Here is a 20079-nt window from a genome sequence, read left to right as displayed (position 1 = left end):
ATTTTGTATCCTGCAACTTTGCCAAATTCATGGATGAGCTCTAACAGTTTTCTGGTAGAGTCTTTAGGATTCTCTAGGCACAGTATCATGTCATCTGCAAATAGTGATAGTTTTACTTCTTCCTTTCCAATTTGGATTCCTTTTATTTCTTTTTCTCTGATTGCTGTGGCTAGGACTTCCAAAACTATGTTGAAGAGTAGTGGTGAGAGTGGATGTCCTTGTCTTGTTCCTGATCTCAGTGGGAATTCTTTCACCTTTTCACCATTGAGAATGATGTTTGCTGTGGTTTTGTCATATATGGCCTTTATTATGTTGAGGTGGGTTTCCGCTATGTAGGGGCATATATATTAATGATTGTAATATCCTCTTCTTGAATGGATCCTTTTTCCATGAAATAGTGTCCTTCTTTGTCTTTATGGCCTTCATTTTAAAGTCTCTTTTGTCTGATATGAGTATTGTAACTCCTGCTTTTCTGTCTTGTCTCTTGGCATGAAATATCTCTTCCCATCCTCTCACTTTCAATCTATATGTGTCCTTTGCCCTAAGATAAGTCTCTTGTAGACAGCAGATTGTAGGTTTTTGCTTTTTTATTTTTATTTTTTATTTTTTTGTCTTTTCTAGGGGCACACCCGTGGCATATGGAGGTTCCCAGGCTAGGGGTCTAATTGGAGCTGTAGCCGCTGGCCTATGCCACAGCTAATGGCAATGCTAGACCCTTAACCCACTGAGCGAGGCCAGGGATCGAACTTGCAACCTCATCGTTCCTAAGTGGATTCGTTAACCACTGAGCCACGATGGGAACTCTGGTTTTTGCTTGTTTATCCAATCTGGTACTCTGTGTCTTTTGACTGGAGCGTTCAGTCCTTTGACATTTAAGGTAATTACTGATAGATATGTATTTATTGCCATTTTAAACCTTGTTTTCTAGTTGATTCTATATTTCTCTTTCCTTTTTTCTTTGGTTGGATATTTTCCATTTATTTTATGCTTGAGTACTTTTCTTTTTAGTTTCTGTGAATGTAATCTTTGGTTTTGATTTGTGGTTGCCCTGTTTTTTAAGTTTGTTAACCCCTTCCTGTATCTGCTTGCTTTGGCCTTATAGTCAAATAGGCTCAAACACATTATTTAAAAAAAAAGAAAAAGAAAAAGAAAAATGAATCCATCTTTTCTTACATTCCTTCCCCACATTTTATGATTTTGTAGTCCTTTTTTAACATCTTCATGTTTGTCATTTTGCTGTTCCTTGTGCTTATCATCGCTTTTTCAATGGTTTTTTAATTTTCCTTTTAGATCTGTATGCTGACTTATTTATGTGATTGCTTTCCAATTGTGGTTTCCTCCACCCTATTTTTTCTTACTCCTTTTTTTTGTTTAGAGAAGCCCTTTCAGTATTTCTTTTAGAATGGGTTTAGTATTGCTATACTCTTTTAGCTTTTGTTTGTTGGAGAAATTCTTTATTCCCCCTTCTATTTTAAATGATGTTCTTGCTGGATCGAGTATTCTAGGCTCCAAATTTTTTCCTTTCAGAACTTTAAATATATCTTGCCACTCCCTTCTGGCCTGTGGAGAAATCAGCTGATAGCCTTATGGGGATTCCCTTATATTACCACTTAGTTTTTCTCCTGCTCCCTTTAGAATCCTCTCTTTGTCTTTAGCTTTTGCCATTTTTATTATAATATGTCTTGGTGTGGGCCTGTTTGGGTTCAACTTGTTTGGGGCCCTCTGCGCATCCTGTATCTTGATATCAGTTTCCTTTAGATTGGAAAGTTTTCAGCCATAATTTCTTCAAATATGTTTTCAATTGCCTTTTATTTTTCTTCTCCTTCTGGAATTCCTATTATATGTAGATTGGGCCACTTTATCCCATAGATCTCTTATATTGCTTTTGTGGTTTTTCATTTGGTTTTTTGTCTGCTGTCCTGATTGTGTGGTTTCCACTATTTTATCTTCCAAGTCACCAATACATTCCTCTGCATTTTCCACTTTGCTCTTTAGTGCCTTTAGCTCAGTTTTCTATCTCTGCAAATGAATTTTCTGTTTTTTCTATGTTCCTCCTTATATTTTCTAGTTCCTTTCTGAAGGAATCTGCATTACTTTTTGTCTTTGATCTTAATTCATTGATACTCAGCCTTAATTCCTTCAGTATTTTCACTATTTCCCTTTTGAACTTAATGTCTGTCAGACTGCGGAGGTCTGTTTCATTGTTCGCTATTTCAGGTGAATTCTCATGTTCCTTTAACTGGGAATGGTTTCTGAGCTTCTTCATCTTGCGTATGTTTTTCTTTTTCTGTAAAATTGGGGAATACAAACTATAGTCTTGGGGGATACTTATATGCAAGAGCACCCATTTGTGTTTTGTGGGGGGGTTACTATTTATTTTTCACGTGGGAGTTTGAATATTTGCTGTCTCTTTCTTTGGTGTGAGCAGGCTGTTATACCCAGGATACTCAGTGTCTTTTCAGGAAGAAGGAGGCAGTGGGTAGGGCTAGTAGGCAGTGCCTGGTTGCTGGGCTCTCAGCAGCAGCAAGGACCTATTGAGGAAGTAGGAACGTGGCGCAGGTTATTCCTAGTTGCAGGGCCCTGGGAAGTGGTAATGAGCCTTATGCAGATTGACAAGGTGCCCAGAGCATTTGGCAGTGGCAGCAACATGGTGTGTGAGTTCCTAGGGGAATGAGAGCTACAACAGTTCGTGTTCAATTGCAGTGCCCTCCTCTGAGTTAATTGGAGCCATAACTGGTGCCTGTTCAGGGACCCCTAGTGATAGCGGTCCACGCCCACATCTAGAGTCAGTTATAACTGCAGTGGTTTGCCCCCACCACCTGCAGAACACGCAAGAAACACCCCATCTCACTTGGCCCACAGAAAAGGTGCTACACAAGCTGCTCCTTGTTGTAGAATCCTGGGAAGTGACAGAGATCAAACGTGTGGCCAGTGTCCAGAGCATTCGGCAGTGGCAGCAACTGGGCAGGTGTGCTTTCAGGGGTTCGAGAGCATTAGCAGGTGGTGTTTGGTCACAGTGCCCTCCTCTGTGGTGCCCTTGAGGTAATGGGGGCTGTAGGTAGTGCCTGTTCACAGACCCCTAGTGGTGGCATCCACGCCCACCTCTGGCATCAGTGATTAACTGCAGTGGTTTGCTCTTGCCACCTGCAGACTGCACGGGAAGCACCTCAAACCCACTTAGCCCCCACAGGAGGTGCCCCCTAATTGTAGGTTCCTGGGAAGGGACAGTGATCAAGCATCTGGGCACTGCCTAGGGCATTCAGAGGGGCACCATCTGGGTGGGTGTGCTACCAGGGGACCGAGAGCAGCAACAGGTGGCTTTCCATTGCAGTGTTCTCCTCTGTGGTGCCCTCTGAAATGGGGCTGCAAGCGGTTCTTGTTCAGGGATTCCCAGCGGCAGTGGGCCATACCCATCTCTGGAGTCAGTGATAACTGCAGTGGTTTGCCCCTGTCACTTGCAGATCCCTCAGAAAGCACCCTGTCCCACTTAGCCCACACAGGAGGTGCTGAACCAACTGCTTATAGTTGTACGGTCTTGGGAAGGGACAGTGATCAAGCATCTTGGTGCCACCCAGAGCATTTGCACGGTGGGTATGTTCCCAGGGGCGTGAGAGCAACAATGTGTGGTGCTTGATTACAGTGCTCTCTCTCTCTCTCTCTTTTTTTTTTTTTTGCCAACCCTTGAGGTGACTAGGGGTGCAGGTGGAGACCACTCACAGGTCTGCAGTGGTGGCAGGCCATGCCTCCCACCTGCCTCTGAGAAGACTGCCGCATTATGTCCCTGCCTCCTGTAGATCACTCAAGAGGCACCATGTTGCATTTAGCCCCCACTGCCCTCAGCCCACACAAGAGGTGCCCAGTCTCCTGTAGCCTGAGCAAGTGGCTTCTTGCCACCTTCTTCTTCCTGCTCCAGAGCTGCCCTGCTCATGTGCTTATGGGGAGATTCCTATGGCGATCTGCCCCTCCCCAGCAATGGTACCTTGCTTCTCCTGGGGGCCTGGACCTTCTCCCAGGTTCCCTCTTCTGTGGCATTCCACTCCCCAGCCTGTAGCACACTGCTGCCCCACCTGTAGCACACCGCTCCTTAGCCCCTCAGGCTGTCCCCATACAGCCAGCTACAGTCCTCTCCCTGGGACCAACCTCAGGAGCCTGAGTCTCAGTGCCCAGCCCTCACCTGAGTGTCTCAGCCTGTACTGTCCAGAACGGTGGTTCAGATGATCTGTGTGGTTCTCATTCTACTTTGCCCTCCTCAGTCCAGCTGCTGTGCTTTTCTCAGCGACTCTGAGGTCCCTCCATCTCGGCTGATCTCCCCATCGGTTAGGTGGCTTCCCAGCATGTGGATTCCTTTTCTCCTTCACAGCTCCCTCTCAGGAATGCTAGTCTCATCCTGATTCCTTCTCTCTCTCTCTTTTTTTCTACCCAGTTACATCAAGAGTTTCTTGCCCTTTTTGGAGGTTTAAGTACTCCTGACAGCATTCAGTAGATGTTCTGTACAAGTCGTTTTACATGTAGATGTGGCGCCTTTTTTTTTTTTTTTTTGTCTCTTGTCCTTTTAGGGCTGCCCCTGTGGCATATGGAGGTTCTCAGGCTAGGGGTCTAATCAGACCCACAGCAATGCAGTATCTGAGCTGCGTCTGCAACCTACACCACAACTCACAGCAACACTGGATCCTTAACCCACTGAGCGAGGCCAGGGATCAAACCTGCAACCTCATGGTTCCCAGTCGAATTCATTTCCGCTGCACCACAATGGGAACTCTGATGTGTTTTTTTTTTTTTTTGATGTGTTTGTGGGAGAAGGTGAGCAAGACGTTTTACTCCTCTGCCATCTTCATCCACTTCTACCACATCTTCTTAATACATTCATCTGTCGAGGAACATTTAGGTTGTTTCCATGTTTTGGGTATTGTGAATAGTGCTGCAGTGAACATACGGGTGCATGTGTCTTTTTCAATAAAAGTTTTGTACATATTTATACACAGGAGTGGGGTTTCTGGATGATATGTTAGTTGTATATGCAGTTTTCTTAGGTACCACCATACTGTTTTCCATAGTGGTTGTACCAATTTACATTCCCACCAACAGTGAAGTAGGGTACCCTTTTTTCCAGACCCTCTCCAGCATTTTTTATTTGTGGACTTGTTAATGATGGCCATTCTGACTGGTGTGAAGTGGTACCTCATAGTAGTTTTGATTTGCATCTCTCTAATAATTAATAATGTTGAGCATTTTTTTAAGTGCCCGTTGGACATCTGTATATCTTCTTTGGAGAAATGTCTATTAGATCTTCTGCCCATTTTTCAGTTGGGTTTTTGGTTCTTTTGTTGTTGAGTTGTGTAAGTTGTTTGTATATTTTAGAGGTTAAGCCCTTGTCTGTTGCATCATTGGAAACTATTTTCTCCCATTCTGTAGGTTGTCTTTTTTTTTTTTTATAGTTTCCTTTGCTGTGCAACGGCTTGTCCATTTGATTAGGTCCCATTGGTTTATTTTTGTTTTTGTTTCTGTTGCCTTGGGAGACTGAGCCAAGAAAACATTTGTATAGTTGATGTCAGAGAATGTTTTGCCTATGTTCTCTTCCAGGAGTTTGATGGTGTCTTGTCTTATGTTTAAGTCTTTAAGCCATTTTGAGTTTATTTTTGTGCATGGTGTGAGGGTATGTTCTAGTTTCATTGATTTATTATGAAGCTGTCCAGTTTTGCCAGCACCAATTTGCTGAAGAGACTGTCTTTTTCCCATTTTATATTCTTACCTCCTTTAATTGACCATAGATGTCTGGGGTTATTTCTAGTTTCTCTCTTCTGTTCCATTGGTTTCTCTGTCTGTTTTGGTACAGTACCACAATGTCTTGATGACTGTGGCTTTGTAGTATTGCCTGAAGTCTGGAAGAGTTAGGCCTCCTGCTTGGTTTTTGTTCCTGAGGATTGCTTTGGCAATTCTGGGTCTTTTGTGGTTCCATCTAAAGTTTTGGATTGTTTGTTCTAGTTCTGTGCAAAATGTCATGGGTAATTTGATAGGGCTTGCATTGAATCTAGATTGCTTTGGGTAGTATGGCCATTTTTACAATATTGATTTTTCCAACCCAACCCAAGAGCATGGAATATCTTTCCATTTCTTTGCGTCCTCTTTAATTTCCTTGATTAATGTTTTATAGTTCTCGGCACATAAGTCCTTTACCTCCTTGGTCAGGTGTATTCCCATGTATTTGATTATTTGGGGTGCAATTTTAAAAGATATTGTATATTTGTATTTTTATTACATATTTAATTTCGTTTTTAGTAATTGGTCTGTTCAGTTGATCTATTTCTTCTTGATTCACTTTTGGTGGGCTGTATGTCTCTAGAAAGTTGTCTGTTTCTTTTAGGTTGTCAGGTTTGTTGGCATACAATTGTTCATGGTATTCTCTCTCTCTTTTTTTTTTTTGTATTTCTGCAGTATACATTCAGATTTCTCCTTTTTCATTTCTTATTTTGTTTTTTGAGTGCTTTCTCTAATCTTCTTGGTGAGTCTGGCCAGAGGTTAGACAATTTGGTTTATCTTTTCAAAGAACCAGCTCTTGGTTTTATTGATTTTTTTTGAATCGCTATTTTATTAATTTCTTCTCTGATCTTTATGATTTCCTTCTTTCTGCTATCTTTAGGTTTTGTTTGTTCTTTTTCTAATTCTTTTAGGTGGTGGGTTAAGTTGTCAATTTGGGATTTTTCATGTTTTTTTGAGGAAGACCTGTATCTCTGTGAACTTGCCTCTGAGCACTGCTTTTGCAACATCCCACAGATTTTGAATGGTTGTGTTTTCATTATTATTCATCTTGAGGTATTTTTTAATTTCTCTTTTGATTTTCTCATTGATCTGTTGATTTTTTTAGTAGCATGTTGTTTAGTCTCCATGTGGTTAGTTTTTTATTTTTTCTTTTCCTGTGGTTTATTTCTATTTTCATGCCATTGTGGTCAGGGAAGATACTTGAAATTACTTCTGTATTCTTAAATTTGTTGAGGTTAGTTTTGTGCCCAAGTATGTGGTTAATTCTTGAGCATGTTCCATGTGCACTTGAAAAGAATATATATATATATTTCATTTTTTTGGATGTAATGTCCTGAAAATGTCAGATCTAAGTTTTCTTTTGTGTCGTTAGGATCTCTGTTGCCTTATTGATTTTCTCTCTAGAGGATCTGTCCATTGATGTAAGTAGGGTATTAAAGTCCTACTATGATTGTATTCCCATCAATTTCTCCTTTTATGTCTATTAGTTTTTTGTTATATGTATCTAGGTGCTCCTATATTAGGGGCGTATATATTGACGATTGCAATATCCTCTTCTTGAATGGATCCTTTTTCCATTAAATAGTGTCCTTCTTTGTCTTTCTTTTCAGCCTTTCATTCTAAAGTCTGTTTTATCTGATAAGAGTATTGCAACTCCTGCTTTCTGTCTTTTACATTTGCATGAAATATTCTTTCCACCCCCTCACTTTCAATTTATATGTTTCCTTTGCCCTAAGGTGAGTCTCTTGTAGACAGCATATTGTAGGCTCTTGTTTTTTTAAATCCAATCTGCCACTCTGTGTCTTTTGATTGGTGCATTCAGTCCATTGACATTTAAGGTAATTATTGATAAATATGTATTTATTGCATTTTAAATCTTGTTTTCCAGTTGAGTCTCTTTTTTTCCTTTCTTCCTTTTTTTTTTTTTTTTTGGTTGGATGATTTCCTTTTATTTTGTGCTTGTATCATCTTGTTTTTAGTTTTTGTGAATGTATTTTTTGGTTTTGATTTGTGGTTCCCCTGTTTTTCAAGTATGTTAACCCCTTTCTATATCTGCTTGCTTTAACCTTACAATCAGGTAGCCTCAAACAGATTCTAAAAAAGAGTCTGGATTTTCTTACTTTCCTTCCCCACGTTTTATGATTTCAAAGTTCTTTTTAAACATCTTCATGTTTGTCCTTTTGCTGTTCCTTGTGTTTATCATCATTTTTTCAATGGTTTTTTAAAATTTCCTTTTAGATCTGTATGCTGGCTTATTTAAGGGATTGCTTTCCAATTGTGATTTCTTCCATCCTATTTCTTTTTACTTCTTTTTTATTTAGAGGATCCTTTTCAGCATTTATTTTAGAATGGGTTTAGTATTGCTGTACTTCTACTTTTTGTTTTTTTAGAGAAAAATTTTTATTTCTCCTTCTTTTGAAAATGATATTCTTGCTGGGTAAAGTATTCTAGGATGCAAATTTTTCCCTTTTAGAATTTTGAATATATCTTATCACTGTCTTCTGGCCTGTAGTGTTTGAGAAATCTGCTGATAGTGTTATGAAGGGAGGTCCCTTAAAATTATGTCTTTGTTCTTTTCTTGCTGCCTTTAGAATCCTCTCTTTAGCTTTTGCTATTTTTATTATAAAATGTCTTGGTGTGTACCTTTTTGGGTTCAACTTGTTTGGGGCCCTCAGTCCTTCCTGTGTCTTGATATCTGTTTCCTCTAGATTGGAAAGTTTTCAGCCATAGTTTCTTCAAATATATTTTCAATCCCCTTTTCTTTTTCTTCTCCTTATGGAATCCCTGTTATGTGTAGATTGGCCCACTTTATATTATCCCATGATCTTAATCCTCCCATCTTGATTCTTTTCCATTTAGTTCTTATGCCCATTTTTAAAAATTATTACTTGCTTCTTGAGAAAAGTTTTTATGTGACAGAAAAAGACCTGATTTAAAAATATGCTTGATATTGAAATTTTCAGAGTGAGGAAGGACAAAACATGAGAATGCCTTGACATGGGAAGGGGCTTGTGCCCATTTTTTTGATAGGGTTTTTTGAAAAGTATTAAACTGTATGAGCTGTTTGTATATTTTGGAAATCAATCCCTTATTAGATGCATTGTTGGCAAATATTTTTTCCCATTCTATAGGTTGTCTTTTTGTTTTATTTTTTCCTTTGCTATGCAAAAGCTTTTAAGTTTAATTAGGTCCTATTTTTTTTCCATACCTGTGGCATATGGAAGTTCCCTGGCCAGGGATCAAACCCACATTACAGCAGCAACCCAGGCTGCTGCAGTGACAATGCTTGTTCCTTAACCTGCTGTGCCATAAGAGAATTCCTATTTTTGATTTTATTTCCATTACTCTAGGAGACAGATCAAAAAAATATTGTTGCACTTTATGTCAAAAAGATTTTGCTTAAGGTTTTCCTTGAAGAGTTTTGTATTACTTGATCTTACTTTTAGGTCTTTAATCCATTTTGAATTTATTTTTGTATATGATGTTAGAGATCATTTACTGTTTTGATTACTGTAGCTTTATCTGATTCCTCATGCTTCATTCTTTCTCAAGATTGTATTCAGCATTTGTGTTTCCATACAATTTGGGAAATTTTTTTTTGTAGTTTCGTGAAAAATGTCATTGGTAATTTGATCGGGATTTCATTGAATCTGTAGATTGTCTTTGGTGGTGTAGTCATTTTAGCAATATTGGTTCTTCCAATCCCAGAACAGAGTATACTGTTCCATCCATTTGTTTTGTCATCAATTTATTTCATCATCATCTTACAGTTTTCCAACTATTGGTCTTTTGTTTCCTTTAGTAGATTTATTCCTAGATATTTTATTCTTTTTGATGCGATGGTAAATGGGATTGTTTCTTTAATTTCTCTTTCTGATATTTCATTGGTAGTGTGTAGAAAAACAGATTTGTGTATATTAATTTTGTATCTAGAAACTACCAAATTTATTGATGAGCTCTAGCAGTTTTCTGGTAGCTTTTTAAGAATTTTCTATGTGTAGCATCATTCATCTGCAGACACTGACAGTTTCATTTCTTCTTTTCCAGTTTGGATTCCTTGGCTTTCTTAACTTCTCTGGTTGCTGTGGCTAGGACTTTCAGAACTATGTTGAATAAAATTGGTGAGAGTGTGCATCCTTGTCTTGTTCTTGATCTTAGAAGAAAAACTGTGTTGAATATGATGTTAGCTATGAGTTGTCATATATGGCCTTTATTATGTTGAGATATGTTTCCTATGTGCCAACTTTTTTTTTCTTTTGTCTTTTTGTCTTTTCTAGGACTGCACCTGTGGCATATGGAGTTTCCCAGGCTAGTGGTCCAATCGGAGCTGTAGCCACCGGCCTATGCCACAGCCACAGCAATGTGGGATCTGAGCCATGTCTGTGACCTATACCACAGTTCAGGGCAATGCCAGATTCTTAACCCTCTGAGCGAGGCCAGGGATCAAACCCTCAACTTCATGGTTCCTAGTCGGATTCATTAACCACTGAGCCACAACAGGAACTCCTATGTGCCCACTTTTTGAAGAGTTTTAAATAATAAATAAACATTAAATTTTATCAAAAGGTCACTCTGCATCTATTAAGATGATCATATTTTTTATTCTTCAATTTTTTTTTTTTTTGGCTTCTTAGGGCCACAGCATGGCACATGGAGGTTCCCTGACTAGGGGTCCAATCGGAGCTACAGCTGCTGGCCTACACATACTCACAGCAATGCAGGGATCTGAGCTGTGTTTCTGACCTACACTATAGCTCATGGCAGCGCTGTATCCCCAATCCATTGAGCGAGGCCAGGGATCAAACCTGCAACCTCGTGGTTCCTAGTCAGATTCAGTTCTGCTGTACCAGGATGGGAACTACACTTCTTCAGTTTGCTAATGTGGTATATCACATTGATTGATTTGTAGATATTGAAAAATCCTTGCATCCCTGGGATAAATCCCACTTGATTATATTGTATGATCCCTTTAATATATTGTTGTATTTGGTTTACTAATATATTGTTGAGGATTTTTTACATCTGTGTTCATCAGTCATACTGGCCTGTAATTTTCTTGTTTTGTGATATATTTGATGGGTTTTGGTGTCAGGGTGGTAGTGGCCTCATAGAATAAGTTCAGAAGTGTTCCTTCCTCTGCATTTTTTTGGGGAATAGTTTCAGAGGATTAGGTGTTAAATCTTTTCAAAATATTCCAAAGAATTCAGCTGCGAAAACATCTGGTAACAAACTTTTGCTTGTTAGGGGTTTTTAAATTACTGAGTCAATTACAGAATTGGTAACTGGTCTGTTCATATTTTCTTTTTCTTTCTGGTTCAGTCCTGGGAGATGGTACCTTTCTAAAAATTTGTCCATTTCTTCTAGGTTGTCCATTGTATTGGTGTGTAGTTTCTTGTAATAGTTTCTTATGATCCTTTGTATTTCTAGGATGTTGGTTATAACTTCTCCTTTTTCATTCTCAAATTTTTTTTATTAAAGTATTATTGATTTACAATGCTGTGTCAATTTCTTCTGTAAAGTGACCCAGTCATACTTAAATATACATTCTTTTAGTCATATTATTTTTTATCATATTCTATCATAAGAGATTGGGTTTAGTTCCCTGTGCTATATATATAATAGGACTTCATTGTGTATTCATTCTAAATAGAGTAGTTTGCATCTATTAACCCCAAACACCCTTCCCCCTTCACATCTATTTCTGTTCTGTAGATAGGTTCATTTGTGCCACATTTTAGATTCCTTGTATAAGTGATATTGTATGGTGTTTGTCTTTCTTTCTGACTTCACTTAGTTTGAAAATCTGTAATTGCATCTGTGTTGCTGCAAATGACATTATTTCATTGTTTTTAATGGCTGAATAGTATTCCATTGTGTATATATACCACATCTTCTTAATCCATTCATCTGTCAATGGACATTTAGGTTGTTTCCATGTTTTGGCTATTGTGAATAGTGCTTCAGTGAACATAGGAGTGAATAATTTCTCCTTTTTCATTTCTGATTTTATTGATTTGGGTCCTGTCCCTTTTTTCATGATGAATCTGGCTAAAGGTTTATTAATATTGTTGATCTTTTCAAAGAACCAGCTTTTAGCTTCCTTCATCTTTTCTATTTTTCAGTTTTTCTTTTATTTATTCCTGCTATGATCTTTATGATTTCTTTCCTTCTACTAATACTGTATTTTTTTAGTTCTTCTTTCTCTAGTTATTTTAGGTATAAGGTTAGGTTGTTTATTTGAGATTTTTCTTGTTTCCTGAGGTAAGATTGTATTGCTATAAACTTCCATCTCAGATCTTCTTTTACTGCATTCCATTCATTTGGATTGTCATGTTTTCATCTTCATTTGTATCTTGGTATTGTTTTTCATTAAAAAATTTTTTTTTGAAATATAGTTGATTTACAATTTTATGATAGTTTCTGCTATACAACAATATGATTCAATTATACATGTATGCATAAGCATTCTCTTCAGATTCTTTTCCCACATAGATTATCACAAAACATTGGGTAGTTGTCTGCTATACAGCAGTTTCCCTTTGACTACTCATTCCATATACCTCTGTGTGCATATGCCAATCCCTAATTCCAGTCCATCTGCCCCTGCCAGTTTACCATTTGGTAACTCTAAGTTTGTTTTCAAAGTCTCTTTCTGTTCCACAAATAAGTTCATTTGTATCTTTAAAAAAATATTCCTTGTGTTTGTGTTTTTTGATAGTTTTTTTTCTTATAGTTGATTTGTAGCCACTTAGTATTGTGGTCAGAAAAGATGCTTGATATGATTTCAGTTTTCCTAAATTTACTGAGGCTTGCTTTGTAACCCAGAATGTGACCTATACTGGACAATATCAAATGTGCACTTGAAAAGAATATATTTTCTTCTGCTTAGATGGAAAACTCTATAAGTAATAATTAAGTCTGTCTGATCTAATATGTCATTTAAGGCCTGTGTTTCCTTACTGATTTTCTGTCTGAATGATCTGTCTTTTGATATAAGTGGGTTGTTAAAGTACCTCCTCCCATTATTATGTTACTATCAATTTCTTTTTTTTTTCCTTTTTGCTTTTTAGGGCCACACCCATAGCATATGGAAGTTCCCAGGCTAGGGGTCAAATCAGAGCTGCAGCTTCTGGCCTACACCACAGCCACAGCAATGCAGGATCTAAGCTGCATCTGCAACCTACACCACAGCTCATGGCAACACCAGATTCTTAACCCACTGAGCAAGGCCAGGGATCTAACCCACATCCTCATTGATACTAATTGGATTCGTTTCCACTGAGAAATAGTGGGAACTCCTCAATTTCTGTTTTTTATGGCTCTTAGCATTTGCCTTATATATTGAGGTGCTTCTATGGTGAGTGAATATATATTTACAACTGATATATCTTTTTTTTTGGATTAATCCTTTTATCATCATATTATGTCCTTCTTTGTCTCTTATTACATTCTTTATTTATTTATTTTATTTTCCCACTGTACAGCAAGGGGATCCTTGCTGTATACATTACAATTACATGTATACATGTATACATTACAATTACATTTTTTCCCCACCCTTTGTTCTGTTGCAACATGAGTATCTAGACAAAGTTCTCAATGCTACTCAGCAGGATCTCCTTGTAAATCTATTCTAAGTTGTGTCTGATAAGCCCAAGCTCCTGATCCCTCCCACTCCCTCCCCCTCCCATCAGGCAGCCACAAGTCTCTTCTCCAAGTCCATGATTTTCTTTTCTGAGGAGATGTTCATTTGTGCTGGATATTAGATTCCAGTTATAAGTGATATCATATGGTATTTGTCTTTGTCTTTCTGGCTCATTTCACTCAGTATGAGAGTCTCTAGTTCCATCCATGTTGCTGCAAATGGCATTATTTTGTTCTTTTTTATGGCTGAGTAGTATTCCATTGTGTATATATACCACCTCTTCCTAATCCAATCATCTGTCGATGGACATTTGGGTTGTTTCCATGTCCTGGCTATTGTGAATAGTGCTGCAATGAACATGCGGGTGCATGTGTCTCTTTTAAGTAGAGTTTTGTCCGGATAGATGCCCAAGAGTGGGATTGCAGGGTCATATGGAAGGTCTATGTATAGATTTCTAAGGTATCTCCAGACTGTTCTCCATAGTGGCTGTACCAGTTTACATTCCCACCAACAGTGCAGGAGGGTTCCCTTTTCTCCACAGCCCCTCCAGCACTTGTTATTTGTGGATTTATTAATGATGGCCATTCTGACTGGTGTGAGGTGGTATCTCATGGTAGTTTTGATTTGCATTTCTCTTATAATCAGCGATGTTGAGCATTTTTTCATGTGTTTGCTGGCCGTCTGTATATCTTCTTTGGAGAAATGTCTATTCAGGTCTTTTGCCCATTTTTCCATTGATTGATTGGCTTTTTTGTTGTTGGGTTGTATAAGTTGCTTATATATTCTAGAGATTAAGCCCTTGTCAGTTGCATCCTTTGAAACTATTTTCTCCCATTCTGTAAGTTGTCTTTTTGTTTTCTTTTGGGTTTCCTTTGCTGTGCAAAAGCTTTTCAGTTTGATGAGGTCCCATGGGTTTATTTTTGCTCTAGTTTCTATTGCTTTGGGAGACTGACCTGAGAAAATATTCCTGATGTTGATGTCAGAGAGTGTTTTGCCTATGTTTTCTTCTAGGAGTTTGATGGTGTCCTGTCGTATATTTAAGTCTTTCAGCCATTTTGAGTTTATTTTTGTGCATGGTGTGAGGGTGTGTTCTAGTTTCATTGCTTTGCATGCAGCTGTCCAGGTTTCCCAGCAATGCTTGCTGAACAGACTTTCTTTTTCCCATTTTATGTTCTTGCCTCCCTTGTCAAAGATTAACTGACCATAGGTGTCAGGGTTTATTTCTGGGTTCTCTATTCTGTTCCATTGGTCTGTCTGTCTGTTTTGATACCAGTACCACACTGTTTTGATGACTGTGGCTTTGTAGTATTTCTTGAAGTCTGGGAGAGTTATGCCTCCTGCTTGTTTTTTTTTTTTTTTTTTGTCTTTTTGCTATCTCTTGGGCCGCTCCCGTGGCATATGGAGGTTCCCAGGCTAGGGGTCCAATCGGAACTGTAGCCACCGGCCTATGCCAGAGCCACTGCAACGCGGGATCCGAGCCGCATCTGCAACCTCCACCACAGCTCACAGCAATGCCGGATCGTTAACCCACTGAGCAAGGGCAGGGATCGAACCTGCAACCTCATGGTTCTTAGTCAGATTCATTAACCACTGCGCCATGACGGGAACTCCCCTGCTTGGTTTTTGTTTCTCAGGACTGCTTTGGTGATTCTGGGTCTTTTGTTGTTCCATCTAAAGTTTTGGATTGTTTGTTCTAGTTCTGTGCAAGATGTCATGGGTAATTTGATAGGGATTGCATTGAATCTGTAGATTGCTTTGGGTAGTATGGCCATTTTTACAATATTGATTTTCCCAATCCAGGAACATGGAATATCTTTCTATTTCTTTACATCTTCTTTGATTTCTTTGATTAAAGTTTTATAGTTCTTGGCATATAGGTCCTTTACTTCTTTGGTCAGGTGTATTCCGAGGTATTTGATTCTTATTACATTCTTTAAAGTCTTTTTTGTCTAATATAATATCCCTACTCTGGCTTTTTTTTTATTTCCATTTGTGTGGAGTACCTTTTCCATCCTCTCACTTTGTGTCTCCAGATCTGAAATGAGTCTTCCTTAGGCAGCAATTATTTGGGTCTTTTTTTTTTCTTTCTTTTATTGCTATTTCCGCAACACAATTGTTTTCCCACTGTGCGGCATGGTGACCCAGTTACACATAGATGTATACATACTTTTTTCTACCATTGTCACGCTCTGTTGTAAGTATCTAGACATAGTTCTCAGTGCTACACAGCATGATCTGGGTCTTGTTTTTGTACCCATTCAGTTAGTCTGTGTCTTTTGATTGGGGCATTTAGTCCATTTACATTTAAGGTAATTATTGATATGTATGTTCCTATTGCCATTTTGTTAATTGTTTTTGTCTTCTTGGTCTTCTCCTCCCCTTATGTTGTTTTCTTTTCTTTTCTTGTGATTTGATGGCTGTCTTTACCTTTATGTTTGCATTCCTTTTTCTTTCTTGTTACACTGTCTTTTATAGATTTTTGTCTTGTGGTTACCATGAGGTTTTTTTCTATATTTATATGTGTTTGCTTTAAATTGCTCATCTTTTAATTTCAAACCCATTTTAGATATCCTGCATTTGTATTCTTCTCTCCTTACAATTATAGTTTTTGATGTTATATTTTATTTTTGGCCATGCCTGCAGCCTATAGAATTTCCAAGGCCAGGAATTGAATCTGCACCACAGAAGCAACCCAACTAGTGCAGTTACAATGCTGTATCCTTAATCTGATGCAGTGTAAGAGAATTCATTTGATATTATACTTCACATTATACTTGTTCTGTTTCCCCCTTAACTACTTATTGTATATACAGATGGTTTTACTGCTTTTGACTTTTTCCTGCTAGTTTGTGTGTGGATGATTTCCTACCTTTACTGTATGTTTGCCTTTACCAGTGAGCTTTTCCATTTTGTAATTTTCTCTTTTCTTTTTCTTTTTAAGCCACATCTGTGGCATATGGAAGTTCCCCTAAGGGTCAAATCAGAGCTGTAGCTGAGGCCTGTGCTACAGCTATGGAAGCACTGGATCCAAGTCACATCTGTGACTTGTGCTGCAGCTTTTGGCAAAGCTGATCTTTAACCCCTTGAGCAAGACCAGGGATTGAACCTGAATCTTTACGGAGGCTATCTTGGGTCCTTAACCTACTGAGCTCCAATGGAAACTCCTCATTTTGTAATTTTCTTGTTTCTGGTTGTACCTTTTTCTTTTCTGCCTAGAGAAGTTCTTTTAGCATTTGTTGTAAAGCTGGTTTGTGGTGCTGAATTCTTTTAGCTTTTGCTTGTCTGTAAAGCTTTCAATTTCTCCATCAAATCTGAGCAAGAGTCTTGCTGGGTAGAATATTCTTGGTTGTAGGTTTTTCCCTCTCATCACTTTAAGTATTTTGTGCCTCTTGTTTCTGGCCTGCAGAGTTTCTGCTGAAAAATCAGCCTATAGCCTTATGGAGTTCTCTCATGTGTTGTTTGTTGCTTTTCTTTTGTTGCTTTTAATATTCTCCTCTTTATGTTTATTTTTTGTCACTTTGGTCACAGTGTGTCATGGTTATTCCTCTGTGGGTTAATCCTGTATGGAACTCTGTGTTTCCTGGACTTGGATGACTGTTTCCTTTCCTAGGTTAAGGAAGTTTTTAGCTATTGTCTCTTGTGATATTTTCTCGGGTCCTTTCTTTCTCTCTTCTCCTTCTGGAACCCCTGTAATGCAAATATTAGTGCACTTCATGTTGCCCCAGAGTCTCTTAAACTGTCCTCATTTCTTTTTATTCTGTTTTCTTTTTTCAGTTTGGCAGTAGTAATTTCTGTTACTCCATCTTCCAGCTAGCTTATCTGTTCTTCTGCCTCATTTAGTCCACTATTGATTCCTTCTATTGTATTTTTTAATTCTGTTTGACTATAATTTATATTTCCAATTCTTTTTAAAAAGAAGTTCCTTCTGTGGTGCAGTGGTTTAAGGATCTGGTACTGTCTCTGCAGAGGCTCAGGTTGCTGCTGAGGTGCAGGTTTGATCCCTGGCCTGGTGCAGTGGATTGAGGATCTGGCATTGCCACAGCAGTAGCATAAATTGCAGCTGTGGCTTGGATTTGATCCCTGGCCCAGGAACTTCCATATACCATGGGTGTGTCCCCCCCAAAAAAAGAAAAGAAAAACCAAAAAACCCCCTTCTCATTTCTTGATCTGTGCATCCAGTCCTCCTAAGTTTTAAAGTCATCTGTAATATCATTACTCTGAACTCTTTTTCAGGCAGAAGGCCTGTCTCCATCTCACTTAATTTTTCTGGGGTTTTATCTTCTTCCTTTGTCTGAAACATATTCCTCTGTTGCCTCATTTTGTTTAAATTGCTATTTGTATTTTTATATATGTGGTAGATTGGTTATGTTTCTTGACCTTGGAGAAGTGACTCTTTGTAGGAGATGTTTTATGCATCCCAGCAGTGTACTTCCCTCTTATCACCCAAGGGCCAGGGGCAGCTGGTCCAAGGTTAGGTTCCCACTTGCGTTTATGGACTCAGTCTTCAGGCTGTGGGACTCTAGTTTTCCCAGTTCTTGTGTCTACCCTCTTTTGAATGAGGCTGGTCTAGAGGGTTGTGCAGTCTTCTGGTGGGAAGGTCTGGTGCCTGTACCCTGGCGGGTGGATCTGGGTCTTTTTCTTCTGGTGGGCAGTGCTATGTCCAAGGGGTATGTTAGAGGTGGCTGTGGGCGCAGGAAGTTTAGGCAGACTTTGTGCAGATACATGGGGCTATATCCCTGCCAAGTTTGTTGTTTGGCTTGAGGTGTCCTAAGATTGGTGCCTACAGACTGTTGAGTGGGGCCAGGTCTTGGTGCCAAGATGTCAGCCTCCAGGAGAGGTCACAGAGATGACTACTCCCCAATATGGCTGCCACCAGTGTCTTTGTCCCCATGCTGGACCCAGCCACCCCTCCCTCCCCAGGAGACCTTCCAAGACCAGCAGATAAATCTGGCCCAGGATCCTATTGAATTACTGCTTTTTCCCTGAGGCCTGGTGCCTGTGAGATTTTGTGTGTGCCCTTTTAGAGTGAAGTCTCTATTTTCCCCAATTCTTTGGAGCTCCTGCAGTCAAGCCCCACTGGTCTTTGAAGCCAAATACCCTGGAGTCTCCTCTTCTTGGTGCCGAACCCTTTGTCTGGCATGCCTGACTGAGACTCAGAGCTCTTCTGTGGTAGAACTTCTGTAGTATAATTATTCTCCAGTTTGTGGGTCACCTACTTGAGGGTATAGGATTTTATTATATTGTGAGTCTGCCTCTCATACCAGTCTTGCTGTGGTTTTACCTTTATGTCTGCAGTTCTAGAAGATCTTTTCTGGTAGATTTCAGTCTTTTTTCAGTGACGGTTATTATGCAGATTGTTGTGATTTTGGTCTGTTTGTGAGAGGAGGTGAGCTTAGGGTCCTTCTACTCTGCCATCATGGCCACTTTCCCCAAGTTAATCCTTAAATATAGTTGAAATTTAAATTTAATGTAAAATAGTATTAGTTGAAAATACTGAATAGACCAAATCTAAATTTATTTTGTTATATTTGATATTTAGATACTTCTTTATTTTTCTAAATATATCAGCCAAATGTATAAAAAGAACAAAATTATTATAACAGTAATATTATTGTTTATATTATTGTTAAAAGGTAGCCTAAAGATGGCTATTTTTAATTTTTTTGTCTTTGGCTGTACCTGCAGCATGCAGAAGTTTCAGGCTAGGGATTGAAACCTTGCCACAGCAGTGAACCGAGCCACCGCAGTGACAAGGGTAGTGTGGACTTGGTTATATTGAGTCACCCTGTCTCCTGTATAACAGCTTAAAAGTAATGCGAAACAGGTTTATTACATTTATCAGGAAGATCTCAGATTAAAAATAGTGGTAACATTTTAATTTGAGTTAAAGTTATCCATTTTGTGGATTATCTACAGTAAATTTTAAACTCAAATACTTCCAAGCTGCTTTTCATCTTATGTCTGTACAAGAATGTAAATACTATTTAATGCCAGCCTGAGAAAAATTAAAATAGAAAGGTAACTCCTTTGAAAAGAAATTTATGTGCTTTCATAGTGAGTATGAATAATTTTTGATTATTCTTGCTGATATTTTCTATACGACCACACCGGTTCCACCTGCATGAACATTCAGGGATATAACATTTTTGCCATTTTCTAATGTTACACTTTAAAAATTGTGGAGTTCCTGCTATGGCACAGTTGGCTTGTCTCTGTGGAGGTGCTGTTTCAATCCCTGGCCTGGCACAGTAGGTTAAGGATCTGTCATTGCTGCAACTGTGGTGTAGGTTGCAGCTCCAGCTCAGATTCCACCCCTGGCCTGGAAACTACCATATGCAATGAGTGTGGCTGAAAAAGAAAACAAAAAAACAAAGAAAAATATTAATAGAATTGCTTTCTGTTTTCAGGGAATTTCTGAGCTAATTGAACTGGAGTGGATGGGGTTTGTTCATCGTAGATAATGGTGATACCAAATCTATTTGGCTTATAACTGTGGGCACAGTACAAATATGTACTGTCAAAAAGGGAGAGAGATTATTTCTTTAGAGTCTTTCATTTAAGAAAATAATGAAAAAATTTTGAAATGAAAAATTATTTGAAAAAATTTTGGCATGAAACCGTGATATATAGTACCTTTGCCACTTGTGTTAAAGTTGTATAATAGGAGTTGATAATAG

The 20079-nt window shown here is 38.6% G+C and overlaps 1 protein-coding gene across 1 annotated transcript in view; it reads left to right on the top strand.

The window, feature by feature from the left end:
• Positions 1–20079, top strand: part of CCDC171 (coiled-coil domain containing 171) — a 354732-nt gene that overhangs the window by 89451 nt on the left and 245202 nt on the right. The gene's annotated exons all lie outside the window — the stretch shown is intronic.

This window comes from Sus scrofa, chromosome 1 (assembly GCF_000003025.6).
Source record: "Sus scrofa isolate TJ Tabasco breed Duroc chromosome 1, Sscrofa11.1, whole genome shotgun sequence".
Classification (NCBI taxonomy): domain Eukaryota; kingdom Metazoa; phylum Chordata; class Mammalia; order Artiodactyla; family Suidae; genus Sus; species Sus scrofa.
This window is presented reverse-complemented; position numbering and strand designations above follow the sequence as displayed.